We start from the raw sequence: 6,795 nt of genomic DNA on the forward strand, positions 1-6,795 counted from the left end.
ATATTATATGAGTGGAAGAGTTTATCCTACTCCAATGACAGTGTAACTTTTTTAATTTAGATATTACATTATGGAAAAATGCAATTCTTCCCTGTGAAAACAAAATAAAACAAAATCTCCATGGAAAACATTTATCTTCCATATTTATAGGGAAATAAATATAAGAGAACGTCGAAAACATCAGAAACTATGGCAAGGCAATTCTAGTGTGTGAAATCATTCTTCTCAGAAGTGGGAAGTAAGAGATTTAATGATGGTCTACTTTCACCTTGTTATTTCAAGTTCTTTAGAAAACTTAGCATTAGTAAGAGGTGTGTTGTGTCTTAATAAGTATGTTTTTAAAGTATTTTGGGGCAATACAGTCTTTGTATGGTGTTGTAGTCCTTGTGTGGTATTATAGGATAAGCACTGAACTGGAAACCTCAAGGTCAGCAGTTCAAGCCAACCAGCTTCACTATGAGTCAGAATCAACCCACAGCACTTAACAACAAAAACATATATATAGTTCTGGTGTGGCACTGTGGATTAAGAACTGGACTGCAAGGTACGTTTGAACCGTAAGGTCTGCATTTCAAGCTCAGAAACCTTACACAGGGTAGCTATGGGTCAAAGTGACTGGATAGCACTTATCAATATATATATATGACTTCTGGTGTGGTGCTATAAGATAAGCACTGGACTGTGAACTACAAGGTTGGCAGTTCAAACCCACCAGCCACTCCTCAGAAACCCTGTACAAGGTTGCTGTGAGCCACAATCAACAAAACAGCGCTTAACAGCAACAGCAATGTATATAGGTTTCACACACACACACACACACACACACACACACACATATATATATAATTTAAGTTCTGACATACAGCCACCCTATATAGGGTTTCCAAAGAGCAGCTGATGAATTTGAACCACCGACCTTGCAGTTTAAACTGACCTTGACCTACACACACACATATGTCATACACATATACACATATATATGTGTGTAAGAAAATATTGTCCATTTCAACAATCTTTATGTCATAATACATTGACATTAATTATGTTCATTACATTGCTCAATCATCACCTTTAACAATTTCTAAAGGTTTTTTTTGTTTTTTTTGTTTTTTTCAGATTTAACATCTCAGTGTTCTCTAAGCATTATGTGACTAAATATTTCAGTGTAATTTTTTTACTCTCCTTGCCCCCTCTTCCTAGTTCAGAAATACAGTAGACATCTTAGCATAGTGGTTACGAATCGGGCTGCGAGACTCAAGGTCAGCAGTTCAAAACTACCAACTGTTCCATGGAAGAAAGATGAGGCGGTCTGCTCCCATAAAGAGTTACAGCCTCGGAAACCCTGTGTAGGGTCGCTATGAGTCGGAACCGACTCCACGGCACAAAATAACAACAACATATAAACCTATATCTTACATCTCCACAAAGTATTATATTTTCTATTCTCATAAGACAATTATATTTTAAAAATTTGCAGTCAACTTAGTACAGGAGGCTTCAAAAGTTTATGGTAAAATGGAATTAAAGGATAATGGAATATTTCTACAAACTTTTTCAAACCCCGTCATAGTTTTCTCCTTTGTGTAGCTTCTTTTTAGTTCAATCTCAGTACAATAAACACCCAATCATGTGAGTGTTATTTCTTGGTGCCACCACATTTTTCTACACCTTCTTAAAAGTTCTTTTAATATGAATATAGATGGATTTATCTGTTCATTTGAGGTTAGGGATTATAAATGGACAGTTTTGAAATAGTGACCACATGAAATGAATATTATCCTACAAATATACACACAAAAGTATCAGTTAAGTTGAAAAGGGAAATAATAGATTTCTTTACTTATTTGTTGCTGCTGCAAGCCATTCTCAAATAGTTTCCAGGAAGCGTCACATTTCTATGGATGAATATTTAAGTAAATTTGTTTTGAATTCTTTCCTTAATGTACACATTTTTTTTCAGCAAGTCTATATATATAGGACAATAAATCCCTGTTCAAACTAGGTTGCTGAAAACACATGGCAAGTTTCATTTCAATAAGGAGCTATAATAAATGAAAATTGATAACATAAAAAGTTTGTGCAAGATTTCAATCAAGATGAAGTTGGCATGATGGTGAAACCAATTAGGCACACACACACACAAAATGATAATAATGACAAATGATTGATTACTTATAAATCTTTTGCATAAAATGTTTTAAAACGCTGAATCTTACAGGTACCTTGTGCCTTCAGTTTAAGTCAACTCTAGTCTTGCAAGTTTTATGTAACTTGTTTACAGTATTGGAACACTGTAACTTCCACGTTGATAAGTGAAATTGCAGTTAGAATGAGGTGAACCACAGCAAGTTGTCACATTTAGTGTTCATATTTTTATAATTATTGATTCTCACAAACTGAGAAAACCTGGCAGAAAAATAGTAGGTTATGTCAGGGAAGGTAGCAAAGTCATGTATCTACTATTGATTATTTTACAGTTTTAATTACTTTAAATTGAATGTATTTCCAATATCATTGCCTCTAGGTATAGATAACCTATAGAAAATCCATACTGAAAACTGTAATACCTTACCTGTAAGCTGAAAATTCATAAGAAAATGAATCTTAAATAAATATATTTATTTCATGAACAAATATTCATTGGGCATACAAATTATGAGATGCATTTGACTACATGCAATACATAAGGCAGATAGAGTGTATGCACAGGTAAGTTATACATGTGGAAGGAGTGCAAAGACAGTGAAGTAAAATGAAGATAGATAGGAAACATAATTATTCTGGGGAGCCTTGATGGAAAGTTTCTTGGAGGAATTTGATATTTGAGCTGAAGTTTAACGAGTAGGTAACAATGTAGAGATTTACTATATGACTTAAGGGTGAGACAAGGGATGAAGAAGTAATATACTCTAAAAATAATACAAAACACTGAGCTCTGGTAGTGTAGTGGTTACAAATCAGGCTGCTAATCTCACGGTCAGCAGTTTGAAACTACCAGCTTTTCCAAGGGAGAAAAAGGAGGCTTTTTGCTCCCATAAAGGTTTACAACCTCGGAAACCCTGTACAGGGTCACTATGAGTTGGAGTCAGCTCCACGGCACACAAAAACAACAACATCTTTAAAGAAGATTAGATGGTGAGGTTACTTTGTTAAAGGTATAACTAAAATATTTTAACTTCATATAAGGAACTATTGGGCATTGGGAAACTATTCTCAGTGCATGAGTGTGGAACTGCCAAACTACATCTACCAGTTACATGTAGGTGTGACTTCGTAACATTACTGTTAAAGATGTAAGGAAACCACACGCTTAACAAGTCATAACCTAACCTAGAATGCATTGGATAAAGTGGGAATAAAATGAAAGTATTAAGCAAAATAAAAACCAAAAAGTTGTTTCCATGTTAATTCTGACTCCTGGTCGTGTGATGTGTTTCAGAGTAGATTTTTCAGTAACTGTGTTCTTTTGACAGTAGATCATCAGGCCTTTCTTAAGAGATGCTTTTGGATGGGTTTAAACTATCAACCCTTGGGTTAACAGATGCATATTTAATCATTTGTGTTACCCAAGGACAAGGAAAAGAAAGAAAGGAGAAATGTATAAAGCATCTTAACCCAATGTGGTTGGTGACAATTTCATGGTATAAATATCGTTGAATAAAGGATACCTGGATCTCTATATGTAGTGTGTGGATCATTAATAGAAAATAGGGTATGTGCTGTCTTGAAATAGTAATCAGAGAATATAAGTGTATTTTTTAATTAATAATTCTAAGTGCTTTATATATGTTTAATTTTCAATTCTCACACAAAAAAACTATGAAGTAGGAATTTCCATAAATTTTCATCTTAGTGTACAAGAAGTTTAAACTAAATCAGCTCAAGTAATTTTTCCAGTTTTACAAAGTTAGTGTCAGGAGTAGAAAATAACCTAAACTAATGCCTGGATTGTTAAACACATGTCATACTATCGTTTTAATCTAAAATAATTGAGTATTTAGTAGGAATTCTATTCTAAGTGGTTTATATGCAGTAAATCATGTAATCATCAACTAATCTAATATCACTATCCTGATATCAACAAGTGGTAGTATTGGAACTCCAAAACTGCTTCCTGTTTCCTGAGTCTGCAATAAAACATCACTCAATATGGCTTTGAGATGACTGGTTTGAAATGTTGACATAGCACGGTAAGCAGAACATTCAAGTTGAAAATTCAAGTACTACACGAGTCATGAAATCTCAAGAGAATTTTGAGATGGAAACACTTATGAAAAAGTTATCCGCTAGAGAAGCAGTAGCTAAAACCATAGGAAGGAGTAAAATAATATATTGGGTAGGCAAATAGATAAAAGTAAATATTTTCATTCCCAATTAATGTTATTGTTATACAAGAGCCACTAGAGTCACAATCTTTTTGTAATATGCATTACGGAAAGTTAAGGTGAATTTGTGCTATAATAAAAGGATGTCAATCCTTTTATTATTTGCTGAGCAAATAATCTGAAAAACTGGAACATATGAAGAAAAGCATGGCATCAGGATTAGAGAAGACTCATTAACAAACTGAGATATGCAGATGAGACAACCTTGCTTGCTGAAAGTGAAGAGGACTTAAACTAATTACTAATGAAGATCAAAGACCATAGTATGGGTTGCATCTCAATGTGAGGAAAAGAAAAATCCTTACAACTGGACCCATAAACAACATTCATATGAATAGGAAAAAGATTGAAGTTGTCAAAGACTTAATTTTGTTTGGATCAGCCAGCGACGTGCATAAGAGCAGCAGTCAAGAAATCAAATAACATATTTGTTGTTGTTGTTGTTAAGTGCCTTCGTGTCAGTTCTGACCCATAACGACCCTGTATAGGGTTTCCAAAGAGCAACTGATGAGCTTGAACCGCTGACCTTGTAGATCAAACAACTTTGCAGTCTGGTGCATTAACCCACAGCGCCACACCAGGACTCCAAACAACATACAGCATTAGGCACATTTGCTGTACAAGACCACTTTTAAGTGTTAAAGACAAAGATGTCAGTTTGAGGACTAAGGTGCACCCTACTCAAGTAATGGTATTTACAATAACCTTACATGCATGTGAAAGTTGGATAGTGAGTACGGAAGACAGTAGAAGAATTGATGCATTTGAATTATAGATTTGGAGAATATTGAAAGTACCATAGGCTGCCAAAAGAACAAACAGATCTATGTTGGAAGAAGTACAGCCAGAGTGCTCCTTGGAAGCCAGGATGGCCAAACTTCGTCTCTCATACTTTGGGCATATTACCAGTCACTGGGGAAAGATATGCTTGGTAAAGCAGAAGGTGAGAGAAAAAGAGGAAGATCTCAAATGAGATGGATTGGCATAGTGTTGGCAGCAATGGGCTCAAGTGTAACATCGATTGTGAGTTTGGCACAGGACCTGGATGTGTTTCATTCTGTTGTGCATAGGGTCAGAAATGCACAAAGGCACCTAACTATGAGTCAAAAATGACTAAATGGCACCTAACAAAAACATTCCCTAAAAAAAAAGTTTTCATTTAATAAAAATAACAATTGTCACTAAATTATATGTGAAGTAGAACTAATCAACGAATTTTCACAAGTGCAAAACAAATTAGGAGAGGTTATGAAGGAGGTGGTGACTCCGACTAACACGGTACAGGTGGGCTGCACGGAGGAGGACGCAACCTCTTAACACTGCCGAGGACCTGGCCACCCAGAACTGTGAACAGAGACTGCGTAAATTCTGGAAGCTGCACTGGAAGCGAAATGAAGCTACCAATTTAAATTACCAGGAAGTCCTGGAAGAAGATAAAAGGCTGAAGTGTCCTGCGGATTGGGGAGCCAAGAAAGCCCGTTTGTATCGGAGTTACAGGACAAAGAAAAGAAAACGGAATGTACAACCAAAGTAGAGCATTATGAGAAAGTGAAGTTGGTGGAGATCAGTGCAGGAGAGGAAGAAGCAAAAGAAAAATCCTGACCTGGGATTTTCAGATTATGCTGCTGCCCAGTTACGTCAGTATCATCGATTTGCCAAACAGAAACATATGAGAGACAGAGAGAAAAACATGGAGAAGAGTTTTCCCCAACATCCAACAGTCTTATCCATGGAACACATGTGCCTTCCACAGAGGAAATTGATAGGATGGTCATAGATCTGGAAAGACAAATTGAGAACGGAGACAAATATAGCCGGAAACGTCCTTATAATGATGCAGACATTGACTACATCAATGAAAGGAATGCTAAATTCAACAACAAGGCAGAACGATTCTATGGGAAATGCACAGCTGAGATTAAACAGAACTTGGAAAGAGGAACAGCTGTCTAATCTTCTTCAGGATCTGTTTTTAGAAGTTTGGAAATGGAATGGAACTTTTCTGCTAATAAGTTGGAGTTTTCAAATTTCTTAAAGTAAACCAAGACTCAATCTATGCCTTCCCACTCAGCATTTAAAAATAAATGTTTTTTCTTGAACATATACTTCAATGTATATTGTCCACATTTTTTTACCTTGGATATATAGGATGTATTTCTTGTAGTGTACTTGTTTTATAATAATCTGCTTTGTATGAATTCTAATTACAATACATTTCTATGTAAAAAAACACAAGTTAAATTTTCTCCTTTTTTCATCTTTGTATCATTACTATAATGGTCAGCTTGGAGGCAAGTCAGAGAATAAAGTTCTAGTGACCAAGGGGTTAATTACCAAATGCACTTTTCATATATTTTGTCTATTTCAGGAATCTGAAAAAAAGGAATTTGTTTGTACAACTTTTATAATA

The 6,795-nt window shown here is 35.3% G+C and overlaps 1 pseudogene; it reads left to right on the top strand.

Moving 5' to 3' along the window:
* Positions 1-6,338, top strand: part of LOC102831047 — a 117,126-nt pseudogene extending 110,788 nt beyond the window's left edge.
* Positions 6,339-6,795: the final 457 nt, after the last annotated feature.

This window comes from Chrysochloris asiatica, unplaced genomic scaffold, assembly GCF_000296735.1.
Source record: "Chrysochloris asiatica unplaced genomic scaffold, ChrAsi1.0 scaffold00022, whole genome shotgun sequence".
NCBI lineage: Eukaryota > Metazoa > Chordata > Mammalia > Afrosoricida > Chrysochloridae > Chrysochloris > Chrysochloris asiatica.